This window comes from Gobius niger, assembly GCF_951799975.1.
Source record: "Gobius niger genome assembly, chromosome: 10".
Lineage (NCBI taxonomy): Eukaryota > Metazoa > Chordata > Actinopteri > Gobiiformes > Gobiidae > Gobius > Gobius niger.
The window spans coordinates 18,956,413-18,982,770 of NC_136861.1; the positions used below are offsets into that span (position 1 = coordinate 18,956,413).

The following is a 26,358-nucleotide window of genomic DNA, read 5'->3' on the forward strand; positions in this document are numbered from 1 at the left end:
GCTGAAAAAAGCATAATACCCCCTCTTTAAGGAGTTGAGCAGTTTGCGGGTCATGTCCTCACTTCTCCACATCCCTTCTTAAGCAACTTCATTGAGAAAAGAAGAAAAAAAAACAAGTACATTTGCTTTGACCACATCTGTTTTGAGTCGACGCACCACAGGCTCCTGTTTTTAACCCGCGTGACGACAGGAAGTGTAGTCAGTGTTTCTCAGCCCAAAAGGAAGAAAGGCCTCAGACACAGAGGGGCATCTCAAATGTGCTAATGCTTAAAACCTGTCTCTCTCTCCTGTTGACAACTCACTCCATATGCACGATAAAATGAAGTCAGTGGCACTAAGTAGTGAACTGTCAAATGGAAAAAAAAAAGGTCAAAGTAATCCATCAACACCTTGTCAACACCGAGGATGTGAATAAAAAAAAAAGTCCCTTGAGATGCGCTTTGGGTATTTGTGACATGTAAAAGTGCAAATTCTTCTGGACTTCAGCCGGTATAGGGGAAAGCTTTTTACCGGCCTTTTCAGAGACATTCATGTTTTTCATTTTGCTGTGCGGTCTGCTTCCCTATTACACTTTTAATACTGTTAAACCTCCAGTGTCATTGTACAGATACCAGATTAGGGCTGACAGGAGCAAAGCTGTCTGGTGCCGAGTCAGACGACGAGACAATGTGATTAGCGGGAGAGGAGCTAAACTCATAAAGCATGACAATGTACACAATGCTTCCACTCAATGTCAACTCAAACTATTTAATCAAATGACAAAGAATTACGACTTTGTGCAAGCTGTTTGTGAAGTTGAAACGAGTCGATTTATATTTTTGATACATGTCTAAAGAACAAATTGATAGACACTACACACAATACTACATTACAAGGGGTGCTGTATATAATGATGGTAAAGCCTCAGAGGAAAACAGTAAAGAGTAATGCGATCATGTTTGTCTTTCTGCTTATTTTTCATCAGTATGTGCTGCAGTTATAGCTTCAAACCTCTCTTCTATCTGTTATAGTCCACATTCCTGTAGCAACAATTATTTATGGAGAAAAATGAGCTGATGAACTAAAGCAAGACTCATGTTTATTTTCACAGAGGTTTAAACTACAGTGAGCAGGTTTTATATATATGATTAAACTTTATGGATGCAAGTTTCTTTATTTTTCTTTAAAATACGACGTTAGGGTCATTGTTACAAAAGATCTTACTTTTTCAGTAACTAAGGAATATAACATATTACTGAAACAAAACATGGGAATATATTAGTCACAGGACACTGGTGTATAAGATCTGCAGTCGCACATAAATGTAATCAAAACAAAACATGAGAGAATGGGAGAAAAGAAGGAAAAGGAAATTGTTGACTGCACTTTTGCTCTGTGGCACCATTACTATTTTTAGATTTTTTATATTGTGCCAAAAGTAACTCAAAGCAGTGTAACTCAGCTACATTTATGAAACAGTAATATGTAATACAAACATATTACATTTTTAAAGCTGTAACTACAATAAAGAATAAGCTACAATTAAAATCAGTACTAAGTAACTCATGCCCCTAGAGGCCATAAGCGCCACTGCAGGTGTCATGTTGTGTTTTTTTTTACTTTACATTAATTGTCCGTGAGAGTAAATACTACGCTGACAGAAAAGACAAAGGGAGAGAGGGATGTTATACATCCAATTACACAATAGAGATATCTTTTTTCACTCTAGCTTGGCTGTAAATACTGTTTAAGTGGTGCTAGCCCGCAGTTAGCTTTGCTTAGCCTGTTAGCTTCTTCTTCGTGATTCCATTAGTGTGTATTGGGGCCTCTGACCCGGTGGCAGTCAAGTTGCAAGCATGGTTTTCTGACCAGGGACACCAGGGTGAGATGAAAGGCCCCCCAATCATCCCATTAAGACTTGTATTACCCCCAGAGGGACTACAGAAAGGATGTATTAAGGTAAACAAGTTACTTAGTATTGCTTTAAGTTTAAAGTAACTTGCCCAACACAAAAATATGAAGTTCAATACATGTGCAACTCTACCCATAACAAATAAATGATGACATCCTTACACATTTCATTGCCAAAATCTGCTGTATTCAGTCAAAAAACCATTGTGACCCTTCTTGACAACCATCGCTCCTGTCATTGCGGGCTTTGACTCTCACCAAATCATGCAAATCTAATTCACTTGTGCAGGCGCTGCCACCTCCGGCACCATCACTGCTGCACCAACAGCACCCTCTCTTGCCCCGCGGTCAGAACACCGGACATTTAATTACTTTGGTGATTGGTCCAAACAGCGGGGACCCTGATGTAGAGCCGATCTGAGCGAGGCGACTGGGACGTAAACAGAACAGCAAGTCTCATATAAAACTCGCTTGTTTTTGATGTTCCGTTTGAAGGGAACTAGGCTGTGCACAGCAGCTGTCAGAGGGACCTCGTGGGACTGGGGAGAGTGGCATCTCGAGGAAAAATCAATGTATTTGAAACAAGCCCATCCTATTGCTAGTTATAACTCTATCTTCTTCATCATTGTATTAGGTAACGATAACGCTGGGCTAATGGTGGCTGAGTGGTTGGCGCTCTTGCCTCTGGTTTGATTCCTGTACCATGAAGTTTGCATAGTCTCTCCATGACATTTTTACTGTAAAGCCCACACACATTTTAAACAAGCCTCATCACGCTGCTAGTTTTATTCCAGACAGTCTCCCACACATTTCTCCGACGCTTGCATTTGCTCATCTTTGTGCATTGGTGATTGTCATTTGCAGGCAATTACAGTCTCAAGCATTCAGTGGATTTCACGGACAGATTAGCCACACAGACTGAGAAATACAAAAGGAAAATGCGTGGCATCGAATGTTTGACAGTTTTATATGTCCGTGACTAAGAAAGAAACAGAAATTGAAATAATGTGTCTAAAACCGTGGTGAGGGGACGGAAACACACTGGAGGAAAGCAGACTTCTTCTAATTAAAGTGAAAAGACTGCAGTTCTGGTTTACAGAAAGTCTACTCTCTCTATGTGGATGCCTCTGATTTCCTGGTTTAGTCCTGACTCCTGGGCAAAAACGTGAATGTGTGCGAGTCCTGGTTTAGTGCTGCTCTCCAGTCCTTATGCTGGTTAGTATCTGCTATCTGGTTTGGTTTTGTTGTCCTTGTAACGTCCTGGTTCATTATGGCTTAATTAAACCTCAATCACTTTCCCATTCTGGTATAATACTGACAAATGTAAAATGTAAAACACGGGGGGGGTTTGCATCAGCCCACAATGCTCAATCAATGAAGTGTAATGCAGTTGGTCCAATCCCAATGTAAATGTAAACCTATAAAAGGGAACCGCCTCCCTGCTCTGCGTCCTCCTACAAAGTCAACATGGCCGCCGCTCTGTGCCAGTGCGGCGGCTCGAGACTCACTGAGTAACTCAAACACACAGCATTTAGTCTGGAGAAGACAGGAAGTTCATTCAACTGTATTCAGGACTGGAAGAATAGAGATTAGGGGTGTGAGCCACTGTGTACTTCTCGATACGATATGCGACACATAGCATACGATAACGATTATCTCACGATACGCCGATACTGCGATAAACGATATATTGTGCAAAAATAACATCACGATTTAAAAAAACACATGCTACTTTCAACCTTTATTTTAACATACTACATATTATTCATTATTTGCATTTATTTTCATGTGCTTTATACCCCTTTTTTCTGTGTCTATGAAAGATCCCTGACTTACACACTGAAAATGGGTCTATAGATCTGTCAGTGACTTCATTTACATTCAAATAAACAAGAAACCACAGTCCTATCTAAAAAGGAATTGATCAACCCCAAATTATTCTTATTTATAAATATAAAAACAATCATTAAAAGTAACATATTTGTGTGACAGTGTTTGGTCCAAGTGCTTAAAACTGTAGTGCTGCCCCCTGCTGTCCTGACTGAGTTCTTGACCATTATTGGCCTCTATTAAGTGAAAACATCGGAGCCTGCTGCCTCATTAATATGCATAGCGTCATCAAAAGTATCGGAATATTATCGATATCGTAATAAAAAGTATTGTATCAAAATATCGCGATGTATCGGAAATTTCATATATTGTCAGAGTTTTACAAGACAATACAAATAAAAAAAGCAAACATATTCTGCATAATTGTGGCGTATAAACCTGCTTTTGGGCACGTACACATTGATATTTCACACTGTATACAGAAAAACACTGGGGAAAGAAAAAGGAGAACATAAGTGTAGATTCCAAACGCGATCCTTTAATAGCTGCATTTTTGATTGCGATTAATCTTGCTTTCCTCTCTAGTCAAAGGTTAAATGTGTTAGACTTTGTGAACCGTACACTATTCAAATAATTCACCCAGCTGCTTTGCCTATTGGCCTCAGAGCTTTATCTTATCTCCCAGCCTACAGTATGTGTCCCTTCTACACTGGCCACGCTTTATGGCAACAATCACAAGCATGAGATGGTTTCCCACAGTGATTACATTCCTAATTCAGATTTGAAACCCACATTCTTCGAACAACAACGATTACATCTTTTTACGTTACGGGATTTGTTTTGACTTTGAGATTCTCATCTAAAGAGGGGGGTGTGCTGAAGGGGGCTACGCCGCTACAGTGACTGGTTTCTCTTCTCTACACTGTCACACCACATACTTTTACACATGTTTGGGAATTTTTTATGAATGCGCAAATACGTATGAAGTTAAGAAAACAAACAAACATTGGAAGTAAATTGCGAGTTTGATGGTGATGGCAGTGACAGAAGTAACTTAAAGCTTATCAAGATGTAGTTAACCCAGACACAGCACTTTCTCTTATTCTATAATAAGTTGTAATAGTAATAGTTGGAGAAGTGTGACAAAGAAAAAGTCAGAGCCAAGAATCAACATTAGAAGAAAATAGCAAAGCTTTTGATACGGCCTGTAAATTATTTTTAAAACAGCCATCCTTTTACCCAAGATTGGATTTATATGTTATTTCTGAAAAAAGCAGGGGACTAATCCTCCAACTAGGGCTGTCATGACAATACCTAACGACTGATTATTCAATAAATGTCAGCTAAACAATGCATTTTTGGGCTCAATATGTATCATCTGTAGATTTATTTGCATTATTTTCCAATTTTTAGGTTTTGGGCCAATTTGATTCACCTCATATAAAACAAAATACCTAATTTGTGTGCTTACTTTATTGTCCCCATAGGGAAATTTGTCCTCTGCATTTAACCCATCCTTCCCCCATGCCGCGCCCGGGGACCCATCTCCATCATGTGGAGTCAGGCTGGTGGTCAGAATCACTTGGCTGGAGTAATAACATGTTATTATAGTAGTGACTCAATGTTTCTCCATAGCTTTAAAGCCATTTTCTCAAAATGCATTTTTCTCACATTGTGGCGACAGTATCTCCACACCATCACCTACAGACTTCAAACTTACCAGCCTTGGACTTAACAATATTTTAATATCTAATTCCTATTTATTGAGTTTTGAATTTCAAATAACAAGGCAAAATAAAAAAATGTTCCCCCTGAAAAAGTCTTTGTAGCAAATATGTGAACAACATTTAAACCAGGCTCCATCCATTCAGCTTTCAATGCCGAAATATGTGGAATTTTGGGCATTTTCAGGCATAGAAGGCCTGATTTTTATATGAAAACATAAAATGACCAAAAACCTGCAATACATTTATGACATTAATCTATAGCAAAAGTTTCAAATCGATATTCCTAAATAAAATTAAAATCCCTATTCCCTATTCACTTGCAGTGTCTCGCCTTAGAGTTATTAGTTTCTGTTGCATCATAAGGTCTTCAGTAATACAGTTTATCACAATAGTTTCCAGTGTCAATAGATCGAACTTTAGATTTTGATATTGTGACACCTCCAGCTATAGGTATTCCCAGTTCACAATTTTGGCAGAAGATTTGGAGTTAGGTCCCAATGCGTTGCGGTTGAATGTGAGTGTATTCATTAACACTTATTGTCCCAAACAAATGAACAAACAAATTCCCCAAAGAAACAATTATGAAATATGGAAGTTGCGGTCGTAAGAATACTTTTCAAAATCTTTATTTTTATGTTGTTTCTGTTAAGGCCAGACAGACATTATGTTGTCACAAGCTCCAATGATCGAGGATGATGATGAGTCCTTAGTCCTTAAAATAAAATCAATAGTGTTTCAGTCTGCATACAAATCTGGTATCTATAAAGTTTCTCATTGCTCATAAATGGTTCCCAGTCATGCATCAGAATCGGCTCATGCGAACAAAAGACCAGCTGGGACAGGTGGAGCTCTGAGAGAAAAAGAAGACGCCACAGCAGATAAAGTGGCACCTTGTTCACGCTCGATGCCAAAAAGTAAAAGTTATCACTGTCAATCTCCTCACACGAGCATCACCAAAGAGCCATGCCCCTATAAAATCACTCACTTCTTCATGAATCAAAAACTAATCTGAATCTGAGAAAACAGGTGCTGTATTCTATATTTGTAGGCGAACAGCTGGTGAAACTAAAATGTGGAACAGAACACAAGAAACAACAGCCAAAATATAGCTAAGAAATGTCATTTATAGCACACGGAAAACCACAGACAATCCATACGCTTGCCGTCAAGTTGTAATGCAACTTTACATTTCTTTCCGTCTGAAACTGAAGAGGACACTGAGCAACAGCTGAACAAACCCATGTAGCTGCCAGTGCCATAGTTTCACAATCACTGACTTAAACAATAAAAGGGTGTTAAAATCTTGCAATTTGGTCTAATTAGTTAAAGGAAAATTAGGTAGCACTGAAGATTACTGCCTGCAAATTCCATGTGTAGGTACAGGTCACAAGAAAGTAATTACAAGCGTAGCTAAAGTGTACAAGCCAAGGCGTGACTGAGGTGCAACTACGGTGTACAAGGCGGAACTACGGTGTACAAGGCGGAACTACGGTATACAAGGTGGAACTAGGTGGAACTAAAGTGGAACTAAGGTGTACAAGGCGGAACTACGATGCACAAGGTGTAACTAAGGTGTAACTAAGGTGTACAAGGCGGAACTACGGTGTACAAGGCGGAACTACGGTGGAACTAGGGTGGAACTAGGGTGTAACTAAGGTGTACAAGCTGGAACTACGGTGTAACTAAGGTGTACAAGCTGGAACTAAGGTGTAACTAAGGTGTAACTAAGGTGTACAAGCTGGAACTACGGTGTAACTAAGGTGTACCTAAGGTGTAACTAAGGTGTAACTAAGGTGTAACTATGGTCTACAAGCTGGAACTAAGGTGTAACTAAGGTGTAACTAAGGTGTACAAGCTGGAACTAAGGTGTAACTAAGGTGTAACTAAGGTGTAACTAAGGTGTACAAGCTGGAACTAAGGTGTAACTAAGGTGTAACTAAGGTGTAACTAAGGTGTACAAGCTGGAACTACGGTGTAACTAAGGTGTACAAGCTGGAACTAAGGTGTAACTAAGGTGTACAAGCTGGAACTACGGTGTAACTAAGGTGTACCTAAGGTGTAACTAAGGTGTAACTAAGGTGTAACTATGGTCTACAAGCTGGAACTAAGGTGTAACTAAGGTGTAACTAAGGTGTACAAGCTGGAACTAAGGTGTAACTAAGGTGTACAAGCTGGAACTAAGGTGTAACTAAGGTGTAACTAAGGTGTAACTAAGGTGTACAAGCTGGAACTAAGGTGTAACTAAGGTGTAACTAAGGTGTACAAGCTGGAACTACGGTGTAACTAAGGTGTACAAGCTGGAACTAAGGTGTAACTAAGGTGTAACTAAGGTGTAACTAAGTTGTACAAGCTGGAACTAAGGTGTAACTAAGGTGTAACTAAGGTGTAACTAAGGTGTACAAGCTGGAACTAAGGTGTAACTAAGGTGTAACTAAGGTGTAACTAAGGTGTACAAGCTGGAACTAAGGTGTAACTAAGGTGTAACTAAGGTGTACAAGCTGGAACTACGGTGTAACTAAGGTGTAACTAAGGTGTACAAGCTGGAACTAAGGTGTAACTAAGGTGTAACTAAGGTGTAACTAAGGTGTAACTAAGGTGTAACTAAGGTGTACAAGCTGGAACTACGGTGTAACTAAGGTGTACAAGCTGGAACTAAGGTGTAACTAAGGTGTAACTAAGGTGTACAAGCTGAAACTAAGGTGTAACTAAGGTGTAACTAAGGTGTACAAGCTGGAACTAAGGTGTAACTAAGGTGTACAAGCTGTAACTAAGGTGTAACTAAGGTGTACAAGCTGGAACTAAGGTGTAACTAAGGTGTAACTAAGGTGTAACTAAGGTGTACAAGCTGGAACTAAGGTGTAACTAAGGTGTAACTAAGGTGTAACTAAGGTGTAACTAAGGTGTACAAGCTGGAACTAAGGTGTAACTAAGGTGTAACTAAGGTGTAACTAAGGTGTAATTAAGTTGTACAAGCTGGAACCAAGGTGTAACTAAGGTGTAACTAAGGTGTAATTAAGGTGTACAAGCTGGAACCAAGGTGTAACTAAGGTGTAACTAAGGTGTACAAGCTGGAACTAAGGTGTAACTAATGGCTCGGTTCCACCTACCCTACTCTACTTTGCCTGCATTTGAAATGTTTCCACCAGCCCACTTTACAGTTAACTGGTACTTTTTTTAGTACCTGCTTGGCCCTGGTACTAACCAGGCCAAGCAGGTACTGTTTCCAATGGATACAGTCAAAAGCAAAGCCATATCCATGGATACACCCTGGTAACCATGGATACAGTATCAGATTCTACAGAATAGTGGAAACACAACCAAACCAAGTAGAGTAGAGAAGGGTAGGGCTGGTGGAAACGAGCCATAAGGTGTACAAGGCGGAACTAACGTGTACAGGGTGTAACCAAGGTGTAACTAAGGTGTACAAGGCCGAACTGCAGTGTACAAGGTGGAATTACGTGTACAGGGTGTAACTAAGGTGTAACTAAGGTGTAACTAAGGTGTAACCAAGGTGTAACTAAGGTGTCTAAGGCGGAACTACGGTGTACAAGGCGTAACTAAGGTGTACAGGGTGTAACCAAGGTGTAACTAAGGTGTACAAGGCCGAACTGCAGTGTACAAGGTGGAATTACGTGTACAGGGTGTAACTAAGGTGTAACTAAGGTGTAACTAAGGTGTAACTAAGGTGTAACCAAGGTGTAACTAAGGTGTCTAAGGCGGAACTACGGTGTACAAGGCGTAACTAAGGTGTACAGGGTGTAACCAAGGTGTAACTAAGGTGTACAGGGTGTAACCAAGGTGTAACTAAGGTGTCTAAGGCGGAACTACGGTGTACAAGGCGTAACTAAGGTGTACAGGGTGTAACCAAGGTGTAACTAAGGTGTACAAGGCCGAACTGCAGTGTACAAGGTGGAATTACGTGTACAGGGTGTAACTAAGGTGTAACTAAGGTGTAATTAAGGTATAACTAAGGTGTAACCAAGGTGTAACTAAGGTGTCTAAGGCGGAACTACGGTGTACAAGGCGTAACTAAGGTGTAAAAGGCACAACTACTGTGTACAAGGTGGAACTCAGGTGCAACTACGGTGTAACAAAGATGTTTGTAACAAAGTTGTACAAAGATGTGTAACCGTAGTTACGCCTTGTACACCTTAGTTACGCCTTAGACTCCTTACGCTTGTAATTACTGACTTGTTACCTATACCTACACGTGGAACTTGTGGGCTTTAATCTAAAGTGTTACCAAAAATGATAAACTTTGGTATTACACACTTCCCAATGGTGTATATTAATTTGATGTTGCCAGCTGACGTCCGAAAGCTTTTATTAAACACCAGAACATGTAACCAAGAGCACTTGCCACAAGCGACTACCATCACCGCTGGCCCCTTATGTCATTGCATATTACATAATACAAACACTTCTATTATGCGAACCGACCACTCTGACCTTCATAACTATAATTTGCGTACATGCCTATTAGCCTGGGAGGTCACATTTACAAAGGTGAATCTAGCGTTCTTTAGATGTTCCTGTGAAATGTTTCTAAGCATTCCTCTGACCAGGGCCATTACTAATCTTCCTGCATGCCACGGACACATTCCTCGAGCTCTGTGGCTGAAACCGAAGCGGGGGAAATGGCAGAGCAGCGCGACCACATGAGAGTAACCACACTGGACAGGAGCTGGCTGGTGTCCGGGCGGCGGGCATTGAGTGTACTCAGCAATAGGTGGGAGGGACTGTCCTGACAGCGGGATAGGCCTGGCTGTAAGGGCTTCTACAGACACAGTGGGGAAGAGGAGAGTCCCTAGAACACGGTGGGAGATACGTGGACTACAAAAGCTGACAACGATATTCATATAAATGCACTCTCCCTACATAAGCTGCAATCGCAAATTCTCCAACTTAAAAGCAGTTTGAGGAAGCCAAACAAAACAAAACAATACGCTCTTTTGATTGCATTACTGATGTCTCTGCCTGTTGGGGACTCAAAGCCAAAGTTTATTCCATCAATAACAAACTATTGATCGCACATCTCTTCTCCACCATTAGCAAAACAAGCCCAACTGTACTCGCTTATGCCGCCACTCTGCTCAGCTCCAGTGGATTTTCTACAACAGAAAAAGAGGAACGAATAACTTGATGATAATGTTGTTTAGAAGTCCCAGAGCCAAAGACGAGGGGAAGATCGACGAGGTGCAAAAGGGAGTCTGCGTCCGTCTTGTCTCTCCCCTGGCAAATCTGTGGCCAATAATTTGTTGGCGCTGACTGCTCTGCGTGTATAACATGGGTATTGCGTAGGTTGGCATAAATCGATAGAAACAGGGCTTCAGTGCCTCTCTATAATAATTCACATCCCCGCACCAACAGTAGTACCCGCATCACAGTTTTGGATGGTCAGCACATCCTGGCCCTCGGCTCCATTCCTCCATTTCCTTAAACTTCAGCTCTTCCTGCATCTTACGGTGTTGACCTAGTTTGACCCAAAAATACTCACAAGCGGCACTACACCTTTCCCTTAGTCCCTTAAGGATGGATAATGTATAAATGGAGGACGATGACACATTGCTGGTGACATTTTTTACTATGTTTTGTGTTATTGGTTTTACGCCTCACTGAGGGCAACACTTGAACTGGGAACAATGGTGAGAAACAAACAGGACACAAACAGGAAACAGAGGCCAAAGTATATATATCTTTGTTCATATGGGGAAAACTTGTTTTAATTTTGGAGCTAAATTCAAAAATCAAATAACAAACACATTACAAATGAGGAGACAGCAGGAAAAGTCTGATGCACCCTGATGGCTGAGTAAAAGTCCTTCATTGTCCTTTAGTTCAATAAGGGACTTTTACTCAACCGTTGAACTCAACTTTTTGTTTCCCATGGAACATTTTGCTTCGCCCCCAATAGGGCCTTTCCCTGCTGTGTCTGCATCATTGTAACATTGGTCTGGATGAAGAAATAAGCAAGTACGCACATTGGATTATGAGCACACAATAAAAACATGGCAATATGATGAAAACAGTAAGCAGTATTGTAATAGTAAATGGTAACAACTGATGACAAGATATCAATATTGTTACCAAAAATACTAACAATGGCTCTCAAGTTTATGCTGTAGGTTTACGATAGGTTTAGTGCTAGGATCATGGGAAGTTAATTGTCATTCTATTATCATGCTATCATGTGCAATAACTACTTATGCAAAAAATACATGCAATAATCTCTGTAGAAGCGTCATTTTAATGTCTGTATCATTGTCTCTCTACCTGCACTAAGACTGCACTAAGATTTTTCAGTCTGCTCTAACTTTATTTATTACTATTTGCATGCATTATACAAAATATACCTTTATTTACTACTTAATTGATTGCGCATCTTTTTTTGCACACCCTGAGTGTTTCTTGAGAGCTGATTTAACAAGTGATTTTCTCCATTGTGAGATCAATAAAGTGTTATCTTATCGCATCTTACTGTGCTATAAAAAGCAATCAAGTAGTTTAATGCATTCATGAAGTAACTACCGGAGAGTCTGCATCCTTTTTAAACATCAACTTTTCAATTGTTATTTTTAGCTTGTGCAGGTGAAAGTTACAAAAGCTCAGAAAGTTTGAATCTTTATAGACCTTTATTTTGTTTGCTTGTCATTCAAATGAGGTGAATTTATCTCGTAAAAAAAAAAAAAAATGAATTTGATATATGAGTTGGACCGGGAGCACTGAAATAGGTGCTAAATACAGACTGCATTAAGAGTCGCTAATGCCCCGTGATTAGGCCAGTCTTGGAAGTAGATTCAGATACGGCTTTAACATTCACCGGGGGAGCCATTATGACACTTCTGTAACGTCTGGTCACTTTTGGAGGTGACTGAGAGGAGTCTGGCGCATCACCTTGCACACATATCGTTCCCAAAATAAAACATTAGCCAAGGTGATGTCAGCTCATACCGCTCCTCTGTTACTATCTCTGGTGAAAGAAAAGTAGGCCACACAATGGAGAGAGATGAGTGGGTGGAGCAGCCAAAATGTACACATAATGGCTGTTAAATAATGGCTCAGGAAAATAATGAAAGCTCCTCAGATCATGATTAACTTGTAATACATGATTTACAAGTGTTTAAGTTGACATATATTGATTTCATGGTATGGATATAATGCACAAATGAACAGCATTAAAGTGCATGGAGTAGTAACTTTGCACAAATATGATTTTGTTAAACATTTTACCCTGGTTTGATTATTGTGTGTTTAAAGTGCATATGACAGATTTTAATGCTGTAGAAAATATGACTTATTTAGAAGGATAACAGTTGCAAGTTCATCAATTGCATAATGATCATTTTATTTCAGTGAAGCAGCAACTTTAATGAATAAATGTTGGGCAGAAAAGTTGTTTTTATTTGAAATGTTAAGCTGCCGACAGGAAGTGACATAGAAGGTAACATTCCATAGCAGTTTGTCTCAGTTCACATTGAAGAAGAAGAAGAAGAAGAAGAAGAAGAAGAAGAAGAAGAAGAAGAAGAAGAAGAAGAAGAAGAAGAAGAAGAAGGAGAAGGAGAAGAAGGAGGAGAAGAAGAAGATGAAGGAGAAGAAGAAGAAGAAGAAGAAGGAGAAGAAGAAGAAGAAGTAGAAGGAGAAGAAGAAGAAGTAGAAGGAGAAGGAGAAGAAGAAGGAGAAGAAGGAGAAGAAGGAGAAGAAGAAGAAGAAGGAGAAGAAGGAGAAGAAGAAGAAGAAGGAGAAGGAGAAAGAGAAGAAGGAGAAGGAGAAGAAGAAGAAGAAGGAGGAGAAGGAGAAGAAGAAAGAGAAGAAGGAGGAGAAGGAGAAGAAGGAGAAGGAGAAGAAGAAGGAGAAGAAGAAGAAGGAGAAGGAGAAGAAGGAGAAGAAGGAGAAGGAGAAGGAGAAGAAGAAGGAGAAGGAGAAGGAGAAGGAGAAGAAGAAGAAGGAGAAGAAGGAGAAGAAGGAGAAGGAGAAGGAGAAGAAGGAGAAGAAGGAGAAGGAGAAGGAGAAGAAGAAGGAGAAGAAGGAGAAGAAGAAGGAGAAGGAGAAGGAGAAGGAGAAGAAGGAGAAGAAGGAGAAGGAGAAGGAGAAGAAGGAGAAGAAGGAGAAGAAGAGTTTAAAATGACCTTCTTCGATGTCACTTCCTGTCGGTGTCCAATAAGGAAGTGAAACTATAAACATCACAAAAATGGCCAAACCAAAGAAAACTGTGTACAATCTTTAGCAAAATCTTGATTATAATTGTATTAACTATGTTTTAGCAAAAAAATGTGTCTAATGTTTCATATGCACTTAAAGGCACAGGATGTGAAATACAAAAGAATTTCTATGACTTCTGTCGGTACAACCATACTGTACCAATGAGCCATTAGGGAGAGAGCTGTGCGCACATTTCCTCTTCCTATGTTGCTCTTAGAAAACAATAAGCAATGTTTACGCAGAGAAGCAGAAAAACGTCACTTCAAACCTGAGCAACAGTAGTTCTCCTACAGATAATTAGCACAGATAACTGAAACTGCTAGCGGGCCTCTATCTCTGGTTGCGCCTCCAGTAAGTCATCTGATTTGACCCAGTGACATGTGACCGTCTGCCGCACCAAAACAGCCAACATTAAAAACACAGCGCGAGAGACAGAGAGGGGAGCGAGCGCAGAAATATCCGTCACAGCTGACCCCGAGCTCGAATGTCACGACGAGACGCTTCGAAAAGGGGGGAACTTATATGTTGGCATAACTAACGTGCTCGGTGAAGACGGCCGGACCGGTGCCCTTTTTGCTAATGTTGTCCCCTCCGCCCATTTGCACATGACATAGACATTTTTCACAATAGGGACTTAACCTTTCGAGTCTTGGCCTTTTTATTTTAAAATTGGACGGCAGCCAGCGCCCCTCTCCCTGTCATAACAGTGTTTACTAAATGACAGGATCCAGTGCCAGAGTTATGAATAGCTCATGAAAGTATTATAGCCTCCGAACAGCAGACTGCGTGCATGTGGCGAAGCCTATTTTTAGCTCTCCATTCGAAATGTACTGCAGGACACATAGATGCACAAATATCATCCTTCCGCCACAACTCTCATGGATAACGGGATGCTTTAGTGACGATAGATATTAACACAAAGCAAAACATCAAAATGAGAGTATACTTTAATTGGTCCTAACTTATTATCTAGGAATTGATTGTCTAAAATATAGGTAAATAAAACACATGCTGCACATAGGGTTGTTACAATAATTACTATATAGACCAATCGTTCAATAAGTGACAGATAAACTTCCCTACGGGGACAATAAGGTACACTTTACCTTAGCTTACCTTATAAACTACACATTTTTGGGCTCAATATTCAATATATATGTACTTTAAGAACATACTGTCATATTTATGCTTTAGAGTTGACAGTATCTTCAATAATATCGTTTATCACGGTATTTTCCTCCCTCAACAGATCAAACTTCAAATCTGCAATCTGCTTGTCTCTCTCAGTGTTTGATATCTCTGACTCAATATTGACCCGATCTGTTCTTCTATTTCATAAGATCAGCAATTTCAGTGAAGTGCTGTGAGGGCATCGTGCTTTACAGAAATAAAGTGATTGGCTGACTGCTTGAATTGGGTAAATGCACTGTAGATGAGTGATAGTGAAAAATATTGCAATCTTCCAACCCAAGATGCCATGACTTCAGGTTTGTTTGTTCCCTCCCTAATACAGTACTGAATATGCAGAAAACAATTCCACATCAAGGGGAGTAAACTGTAAAAATAGACTTATTATAGTTTGGTTATTGGGTGAAGGTTTGCAATCGCTACAGATTCCCTCACAGCAGTATAGTCATGTTTATGTCAAGCCTAGAAACCATCAAAACCCAGCTTTCATAAACACACACTATCTCCAGTTTCCGCAATATTCCTCCTCTATCACACTTTCTCAACAAAGGCTCAAGTTTCCACCTGCACTGAAAGCTAGAAGAGCACACTGCTTATTTTATCAGCCTGCACTACTGCAATATCCTGCTCAGGAAGTAAATATTATTGAGAAAAAGCCAGACATGCGTATAATAACTATCTTCGAAGGGCGTGTACAGACGCTGAGTGAAGAATAGCTCCTCTGAGGGCTAACTTCTCTGGCTCCCTCGCACAGGTAAATCATTAGCACACGCATGGCTAATCCAGCGCTTCAATTATTTAGCCGTTCAGCACAAATCAATTATTTACCGTACACTTCAAGCACAGACAGGTAGCTGCAGCGGAGTCTCCTGCATTTCTATTGTTACCAAACATTCCCTCCTAATCATTCTCCTTTCTCCACTGGCACTGGTGGCGGTTCATATCCAGGGACCGGTGAGGCTTCGCTTTGTGGAGTCCAGCCCAGAAAATACAGTAGGTTCCCAAGAGCTGCTCCCAACACTGATGATTAGATGGGTCGAAAGCATCACGTGACATCACAACATTCTAAAGATCCTATAGTTAAAAATTGACTCTGTGCGTAACTTCAAATCATAACAACGATGCCCAAGAAGTGACTTCCTGTTTCGATCCAGCACGCCAAAATAAAAGCACACAGCTCGTCTCACTGATTAGTTCAGCAGGGATTTGCAACATTACAAGAATATAATTAAATACACACATTTTAACTAATGAATAAGATGGTGCTTTCATTTTGGTTTGCTGGATCGAAACAGGAAGTCACTTCTTGGGCGGCGTTGTTATGATTTGAAGTCATGCACAGAGTCAACTGAGGTGGACGGCAGCTGAAAATTCTATGACAGTAACTATGGTAACTGGTGAATTGCAGATTTTTTTGTCTTAGCTTTTGGTTGATATGTCAATCATTACTGGAAGAATACACATGAAAAAACTGTTTCAAAGTTCATCGTCTCCTCAGCACATATGAACACCAAAAGTGGTGGCAATATTCTAAAACATGTGCGTGATGTTGGTCAAAAGAAAGGACTTCCAGACATAAAAATAATATGTCAGGTTTGTGAATCCAATCACTGTCAGATACTGATGAGGAAAATCACTTGTTAATTTTCGAGTTGTATTGGCCCCTGCCCTGACATTATGACATCATCACATTCTAAATCGTGAATTAAGGACAAATCCCCCCAAAAATTGCAACATTAAATCAAGGCACAGATTTAACTTGACTGGACATGGTCGGCTTGGCAACAGTTTAAATTGTTTACCTTCTTCTATGTCACTTCCTGTCAGTGTCCAATAAGGAAGTGAAACTATAAACATCACAAAAATGGCCAAACTAAAGAAAGCTGGGTCAAATGTTTAGCAAAATCTAAAATATAATCGTGTTAACTATGTTTTAGCAAAAATTGTGTCTAATGTGGTATATGCACTTTAAAGGGGCTTGATGCAAGTTAGCCATTTTATACTCACTACTGCCACCTCAGGTCATACGTGTAACTGCACTTTCCATATTAAGCTCGCGCATGACGGCACTTCGGACCCGAAGTAACATGTTTTTGAGTGACAGTGCAGGATTTTAGAGGCAGTTGTGGTGAATATGTCTGGGCTCATTCTACACATTAGGACAAACATGTAGGGGGAGGAAAATACTTGATTTTTAAACTGCGTATTCCCTTTAAGCATTTGTCAGCACACAGTATCATAACATTTTCTTAAAAACAATCATCGAGAATAAGTAAAATTGCTAAAATCTCTGTATCTGTATGACTCGGTATAACAAAGCTTAAGATTCTGGCAGTGTAATATCTAAGGAATATACTATTTATTTATTTCAGAGGGCCCTATGGCAAGGTTAGGTTGTTTTTCCACTGTCAGGAAGCAAGTATGTAAACAATCCGTGCTTTTAAGCCGAAAGAAATGCACCATATTGTTTTCCGTGAGAACACTTCAATGAGTTTCAGGAAAACGGCCCAAGAAAACTGAACTTCCAAAACAAAAAAAGGTGTTTGTGAAATGCACCAAGCCTCATAGACGTCTGCTGGTTCAAAAAAGCTACTCTCTCAAGGTATCACCATGTACAGTACGTGCCGATTTCCACAGCGAGATGAGAATGACAAAAATGCCAACTTGTGTAAACTAAGCCTGTTACTGTGGACATTGTAAACAGAAAGAAAAAAAATAGATTACGTTTTACCAGCCAACTTCATCTAGTAAAAAAATACCTGTGGTTTAGCAAAATTACGTTGCACAATGTGAATACCATGCACATCCTGTCTCGCTATTGTTAGCTCATGGCAGGAGATATAGCTAACACAGATCTGTCTTAACTTAGGAGGGAAAATAGCGCTCACTTTGAAAAATCTGGTTTGTGTCTGGGTCCAAAACGGCGCCCGTGCCTCTAATCTTGAGGAAGCAGCTGACAGCAAAAACTCCCTAGCCGCGGGCTAAATATACCTACAATCAAAAACAACAAGATATGGTACAATGAGCTGCTGGGAGCTACGTTACTTTAGGTCCTACACGACAGTACTGAAGCTACTTTAACCGGTTTGGCAAAAACAATAAGGGACCCTTTATTGTTTGCTTATCCCATGTTGACTTAGCAGCGCCTACCACAGAGCTGGAAAAAAACAACTACGACTCCACAAATACTACTGAAGGAGGAGGGTGTGAGACAAATAGACCCATCTGATAATAGCACCGAGGGCCAAGTTTGAGTTAATGAAATTTAACAAGACCGTGATACTCAGGGGCATGTCCTCATCTCACGCAGTTGTTGGGGAAGATAAACAACGCAGAACAGCTTTTATACAATTACCCTGTCAAATCTTGGACACTAGAGTGGCAATAAATTTCCACCAAATAAGATTCGTCACGCCGGCTCATTCAGAATCACTGGGATTTGGCATGGCAATTTTGGGATGTTGTGATGTCAACAGCAGCTAAAATGAATTGCAGTTGCACTCCACCAAGCCACAGCATTTCCAAGAGTCCAAAAAATAAAGTCATGGGTTCAATTACACCAAGGAAATCTCTGAAGACATATCTAGCTACTTGCGTAAGAATTGATGAACACCGCAACACAATTTATCCAAATGACGCACTGTGGCCTACATGACATGAACGCAACCCAACGTAGCCCTTGTCTGAACAAGTTTGTATGTAGATCAGCTGTATAGGGTAAATTACACAAAACTATCGTATAAGTAGTAGTAGTAGGAGGAGTAGTAGCAATAGCAATAGCATGCAGGCCAGGGTGTGTGTCTCTTCTTGCATGAGTTTGTGCAAACAGCTCTATAGAAAACAGTGACTTCTGCAGTGAAAGTTGGAGGAGGAGGAGGAGGAGGAGTCTGCTGCCTAAAAAGGTCTAAGCTACATGGTATAGCTCCACCTTGGTTGTCCACTGTAGACATATTAGGGTTATGGTTTAGGTATCCCCATGCAAGTCCAGTTGTTTTGTTCAACTTTACAAGCTTGAATTAATGTGTGTGAAATGAATGTGAAAACATTTTTTTAAATATCCCTCTGCCCACGGAGTCCTATGAGTTTTTCAACCTCTTAACCCCGCCTTAGCCGAGGGCATTTTCTCCAGTTCAGCTTTACCCAAATCCATGAGGTCACAGCCTCATGGCCTACAAAACTCTACTGTAAATGTATCTTTTTCCTTGCATTGTCGCCACTGTTCAACCATTTTTTCCATCTTTTTGTTAGGTTTTCATCACATTTTTGCCACAATTTTTTTCATTGTCTTTTCTCACTTTTTTGTTGCTCCTTTGTCACTTTTTTGTTGCTCTTTTGTGCAACGCTTTTGTTGCTTTTTTTGTTGCTCACCTTTTTTAAGAAGCTTTTAGATTTGAGTAAAGCCAAACTGGAAAAAATGTCAATGTTTCAGGTGGGGGTCAAGAGGTTAAAGCAGTACTAAGTAACTCTTCCCCCTAGAGGCCATAAGCGCAACTGCAGGTGTAGTAGCAAGTTACGATTTTTTTAACTTATTAATTGTCTTGGAGAGCAAATACTATGCTGACAGGAAAGGCGAAGGGAGAGAGGGTTACTGTGCATCCAATTATACAACGGAAATATTTTTTTTCACTCAAACTTGGCTGTAAATACTGTTTAAAGTGACGTTAGCCCACAGTTAGCTTTGCCCGTTAGCATGTTAGCCTCTTCTTCGTGATTACATTAGTGTGTATTGCTTTCACCGCACCGGTGGCAGTCAAGTTGCAAACATGGTTTTCTGGCCAGAGACACCAGGGGGAGATGAAAGACCCTCCAATCATCCCATAAACACTTGTATTACCCCCACAGGGACTACGAAACAGATTTATTAAGGTAAACACGTTACTTAGTACTGCTTTAAAAGGTGTGACCACTATTAAGACCTTTAGTCCAAGTCCCGGTCCCTGTGGGCTACCCAGACATGATGCGGTCACTCTCTTCCTTCTGGTCTACCTGTTAGAGCCTCTGGTAAGTGGGCCTGGATTCTCTAAACAACAGCCGGGAGTTGTAACAGAAGAAGTGGTAGTAGCAGACAATTATCACTTGCTAAATGTTCACAAGCTGTGAAGAACTACAAATTGTAGCTTCAGGCTGATACGGGTCTATGTGTTTTTTACTCTTAAACAAAACATAAAAGATTTATTTACTACAATTACTATAAGCCCTCATCCTCCCAAACGCGTCCATAAGGGCTCAGCACAAGCTCTTTATTGTGTCGTGGAGGCCTGACATTCTCTGGTTAAGTGAGTAAGAGGAGAATCTTGGAGACAGACAGCGTGCCTTGACAACATGTGATCCCCATCTAAATAGTTTCCAGCTCGATATCAGCATGAATCAAGGCTTCACAAAAGACCGCATTGTCAGGCCTTAACGTGGACCGAGGCCGAACAAGGCTGGGTCATTGTGCAGTCCGACAAATTGCGAGATAGGCCTGAAATGTCTCCTGTCAATAGAAACCACATACTAAGCAAATTCCGAATAGTTATCGTCAGGGAAAGGCACAAGACGAGTTAACGCCATTAGGTTGTAGAAGTAATGAATTTCACAGTGACAATTGTTGGGTGATAGAGGTCCTGCTGAGCGATACACTTGAGTTCAGAACTTGAACAATTTGTCATGTATGATTTTGCAAGACTCTGTACATTCTCTGCAATTTGTGAAAGTTATTATACATGGCAGTCTTTGTTGTAATGGATCATTTTAAATCTGTGAAATGTTCTGAGAAATGCTCCTCCTTTGATTTAGAAACAAAATGAAAATGTAAACCTATGGATTAGTAACAGGGTTGGTCTCAATTGTACCCAGCTTTCCATGACGAATGACCATAGTATTTATTTTTAAAGCAGTACAAAGTACAGTGGGGAAAAAAGTATTTGGTCAGTTCCCCATAGACTTTTTATTCGATTTTGGCCAGATACTTTTTTCCCCACTGTAACTTGCTTATCTTAATAAATCCTTTTCGTAGTCCCTCTGGGGGTAATATAAGTGTTAATGGGAGGATTGGGGGTCTTTCATCTCCCCTTGGTGACTCTGGCTAGAAAACTACAATTGCAACTTCGCTGCCTACGGGTCAGAGGTGCCAATACACACTAATAGAATCACGAAGAAGAAGCTAACAGGCTAATGGGCAAAGCTAACTGCAAGCTAGAGCCACTTAAACAGTATTTACAGCCAAGTTTGAGTGAAAAAAATTATCTCCATTGTGTAATTGGATGTACAATATCCCTCTCTCCCTTTGTCTTTTCTGTCCACGCAGTATTAACTCTAACGGACAATTAATGAGTAAGAAGTCGCATGCTACAACACCTGCAGTGGAGCTTATGGCCTCAAGGGGCATGAGCTACTTTGTTCTGTTTAATTGTATTTATTCATTTACTTACTTCTATCAGAGAAGATGCAATCAACATAGTTACAGTTCAGGTTTGTGTGCTCCATAAAGAGCTTCTAGCTAGTGCTAATTTGCAGCTCATGTCCCAGGTTGGGCCTTTCTACACATTTTGGGAGTCCCGTGACTTTGCAAAAGCCCATTGGCTACTTCATCGAATTTACTTTACAACCATGAGTGGAGTGAATGAAGAACAAACCTGCTACACTGTGTGAAGCGCTTAGCGTGACTTGATTGTGTCATTGTGGATACTCATTTGTACAAAACGCAAAACAAATGAGCTTCCGTGCCATTTTTCAGCTGAGTTACGATGATATTATCCCAAAAAAAAAAAATGGAAATTACCAGGAAATAAAGTAGAATGGTGCCTTTACTAGAATCAAAATCTTTTTCTTTTGCTTGCCATCACTTGCACAATATCAACACAAAGTACCTAGGTGAGGGCGACTTTCCCCACAGAAATCCTAAAGCCTGTGCCATCTCAGTATCGTATGTGCATTTGCAATTCAATCAATCACCGGGATTCAAAACACAACACAAAGGACAAAGAGCTATCAGCGATGTCATGTCTCTTCCTCTCTCTCTCTCTCTCTCCTCTGCGCCCTCTGGTTCGACCACCAGCGGCGCGAGGTCAAGTTACAGCTTATTTTATAGAGAAGCACCAGAGGAGGAGGAAGGAAGTGCAGAGCCGAGTGGAACAAGACCGAATGGGGGTCAGGAAACACCTCACCAAACCGGATGCATTCACCGTGATCCAGTCCACGCGTCCAAGGAAACAACACGCGCCCGCTAACATGCAAAAGCGCACATCGCCTCAACAGGGCATTATACACAATCGCGTCACTTCCTGGAGAACAATTAAAGGAGTGAATAAAGCAAGTTGAATGCACTTAGCTTAAATGGTGTGGCCTGAGTGGTTCACATACCTAGACGTGGAGAGATTTTGTCGTTATGCTGCAATGGATTACAAATAGTAAATGGAGTTGCTGAATATGAAGGGGAACAATGGATATGCAATAATTGTTTTAAACATCGTGATGATGATATTTTACAAAAAACCATTAGATGTGTTGCAAAAAAGCAGCAAACCCAGAAACTTCAAGCAAATACAAGCTTTAGATGAGTTGTTTTTACACCAAATTGTCCCAAAACAAGACTTAAACAACAACAACAAAAACTACACAAGAAGTAAATGAATAAAAGGAAAGAAAATCATGACTAAAACTGGACTTTAGTACAATTGCAATGCAAAAAAGGAAGTTTCAGTCAGATCAGTGATTTTGCAATAGGTTTATTGTTGCTTCTTGTGAAGCGGATATTGCATCATCTAATACTGTGATATGATCATTTGGCTATACTAAATTGTGCTCCCCTACATGGACGTCTTAAATGATAAAACACTGGAGTTACCATTCACATTAACTCAGTGGTTCCCAATCTGGGGGGCAGGCCTCTCCAGAGGAGGCGCCTGGGATTGCAGGGGGGGCCCAGAGCTTTATCTGGTCAGAGGGTCATGTCATAAATTATATTATTTGAGCAAATGATATGGTTAAAAATCCTCAAATGGGCTGGGGGGGTGCAGCCCGACTACAGCAGGCACATGGGGGACTTTACGAAAAAAGGTTGGAAACCGCTGCACTAAGGTATTCTGACCCAGCTGCTAAAGACTGTTCTCTACTATTCTGCTTTGGTTAATGTACAGTAACTCTCTCTGTACGTTCCCATCCACTGGTCAAAATCAAATTTGTGCATAACGTTCATTTAGGGCCGGGCAAAAAGTCTATTTGAATTAAATATCCAGTTGTCAAGTCAAATCGATTCATAGTTTCAGATCTAATCTTTGCTAAAAACAGTTGCTATTTTTGGGTTTGTTGATGCACTTTAACTAAAAACAATAAGTTTAATATTATATATTTAAGCTATATTTACTGTCAGCTGGTATTTTGTTTCAAATGAGGGGGAAGAAAATGAATCAAATCATAAATCTATTTTTTTTTTTTAAAGAAAATCAAAGGGTTTTTTTTTGGGGGGGGGGTGAAAAATGGCCCAGCTCTATGTTCATCTTATTACTCTGCTCTCTACTGAAGAAAATGGGTCTATACAGTAGCTGTGGTACCCTGAGAATTGGACGTGGAATCTGTTTGTTCATTTCAGTGAGTGTCTAGACCAGCCCGAGTCCCTTTCTCAAAATACATGTGTAATACGGGTATGATTGATGTCAAAGAATACAAAAGATAATGATTATTGATGATAAGGTGGTAAAACTGCAGCCATCTAGTGATTTTGTGAATCTCAAAAGTAAAAACACTTCTTATTTTCCTATTTATCCCTAATAATAACAGCTTCACTGCTCAAAACAACAGACATTTCCACCACCATGGAGCCTATTTAAATAAGACAATTGTGCCGTAAAGAAACGCTTTTCACTCACTTTCAGAAAAAATACATCCTTGGAAGACGCGCCCCAGAAAACAAAGCACAAATAGGTCGATTGGCTGCATCGATTTTTCCCATGCGTGCTTTGAATACATCTACATGTGTGTACGGGCGATTAGTGATGAGCATGTGCAGGAGGAGGACACTGTCATCAATCGCAAGGACATGCAACAGGATCAACAAAGCGTGCGTCACTGTGGCACATCACTGTCACGGAAATAATTCAAAATCAATATTCATTTTAGAGGAAAAAAGATTGAATTTGATTGAACATCGAGAAACCAGGAGTCCTTAGGGTCCTGTCTCTGTTTGAGGGTGGGATGTGTTTGTACACCACACAACTAGGTCAGTGAAGCTCGTCTCTTGAACTGGGAAAACAAAATGTGGCGATGATGTTCTTTGAAACGTTTAAAAGCTCAAAAAAATGAAAGCAGATTTTTATTACAATTCTTCAAATCATCTGCGCTTGCTAAATACATAATCCAAGATCCATAATAAAAGAGTGTGTTTATGTCCACACCGCACACAAAACCACAGTTTGAGAGTCCCACAGGAGTCACGGCGTCATAAATGAATGTCACCAGATAATTTTGACCACGAGAAATCAACTAAGCAATGTTTGAAATATGCAGCAATACGTATAACAAGGGATCACTTAACGTAAGATGTTGCAATATTTGGCATTTAAATGTGTGGTTTCTACTGGTGGTTTGGGAGGAGGTTATGGAGAAGTTAAAGGAATATTTCAGGATTTTTGACATAGGGTGTTGTTGATTTCTGGAGATATATATTTCTTTTAATTCATGCAGTTCTTGAAGAGTTTAGTGGTGCTAGGCTAGTGCTAGGCTAGTGCATGTCTATGGTAACTAGTAGCATGCATTAAAAACAGTCTAACCCAAGCACAGTGCACCTGAGGCAAATCTCTTATAACACCAGACTACCGATATAAATGTCTGTGTTGAATAATTTTTGAAATATAACCATTATGCATTTAAAATAACTTATATTTGAGCAGCATCAGCTTCCTGGTTGTAAGCTACGCAGCGGCGGAGTGATCTGCTTGGTTGCCGGATCTACAGTATTTTGTTTACCTGCGGCCGGCATTACTACACATGGAATTCACCAAGGAGATTTCTACAAATCAGACATGGCGACGTTTGGAGGACTACCCTATAATTTTGAAGAGGTTTTTAATGCAAGCTACTAGTTACCATAGACATGCACTAGCCTAGCACAGAAATCGATAATTAGGAAATGAAATCCTGAAATATCCCTTTAAATATGCAAAGCTTTAATGGTATATGTCTCATCCAAGCAAAAATACAGCAGGCATTGTGGAAAATATCGGTAAGTGATACATAATCTACTAATCTTTGCGTATTTATAGAATTTACTATCTCCACTGGGAAACTTAAGCTCTGGATTAAACCCATCCTTGAACCTCTGCCTCAGGACGACCTGCAGGGGCGATGTGTGACCCTAATTCACCATATCTCGAGCCAAGATCTTGGTCAGGAGTCTCTGGCTGGATTAGAGAGACTACAGCAGGACTTGGAGCCAAATAGTCATGAATCAACACATTCATTTTCTTTTAAAGAGTGAAGACAGACAACAAGGATCAAATCCCTTGCTTCTTTGCTCAGAGGCTGAAGTGTCACTGCACAACAGTAACTATTGTACTGTAGAAAGTGGGGCAATCGAAATGATGAAAGGCAAAACTGTCACAGTTCGGCTATAAAACACTGCATTTCAGCTAAAGGTACAACATAGTGGGGAAATCCCAGTTGTCAAGACTTTTTACACTTCACCGCGATGGATTACTGTGGAGGAAGAAGGGAGAATGAAGTCGTCCATCTGGGCCTCGAGATCAGTGGAAAACTCCTGACAAAAGCACAGGAAAAGGCTGCCACGGCGGGTCCTATGGGACAGTCCCAGGTCTGGAGACAGGAGGGGGGCAGGGAGGTCCGACTTAGTCCTGACTTAACCAAAGACAACAACTAGGCTCTTTGTCTGTGGAAATAAAGTCAGATTTTCCCCCAGGCCACACTGCTCACTTGTTGGGACGCTTTCATAATTTAAGGGAGGCTTTACGACAAGTCACTCAAACGCTAGGCATGGATACAAGTGAAGCAATGAGATGACAAGATAGACATAGATGATTTCCACCAGTGCAATCAATCACTTCTTTACAGCACACTTTAAATTACAATATAAAAAAATAACACATCATACTATTATTACACTGTTGTTCCAACAAATCACCATGACAAGAATTTAGATAATAAAAAAGACAGCAGACAGTTCTACAGAGCACTAGAGTTAATCTGGTGAATATAAAAAAGATAATTACCTGCGTTGACCTTGACTAGTGCTTTTGGGAAACACAAAGTCGGTTTACGGGGAATACGCATTCACCCCTCACTTAGCGCCTGACTTACAAAGTGTTTGCGCACGTGAAGAGCAGATAGTGCGTGTGCTAAAGTGGTGCAAAAACCAAGTGAGATTTTTGTCTCTAATAAAAGCTTAACAGTGCAAATTCATTTACATATCGAGTTTTTATCACTAGAAAAGGCAGGAACCAATTTCAAGTAGCGCTTGCAATTTAGCACCTGGCTAAATCAGACCCTTAGTGTGGTAGGCTGTGCCTCTCATTCAGACCAGGTGGGTGAA

The 26,358-nt window shown here is 40.3% G+C and overlaps 1 protein-coding gene across 3 annotated transcripts in view; it reads right to left on the reverse strand.

Annotated features, from left to right (window-relative positions):
• Positions 1-26,358, reverse strand: part of rhbdf1a (rhomboid 5 homolog 1a) — a 54,676-nt gene that overhangs the window by 19,719 nt on the left and 8,599 nt on the right. The gene's annotated exons all lie outside the window — the stretch shown is intronic.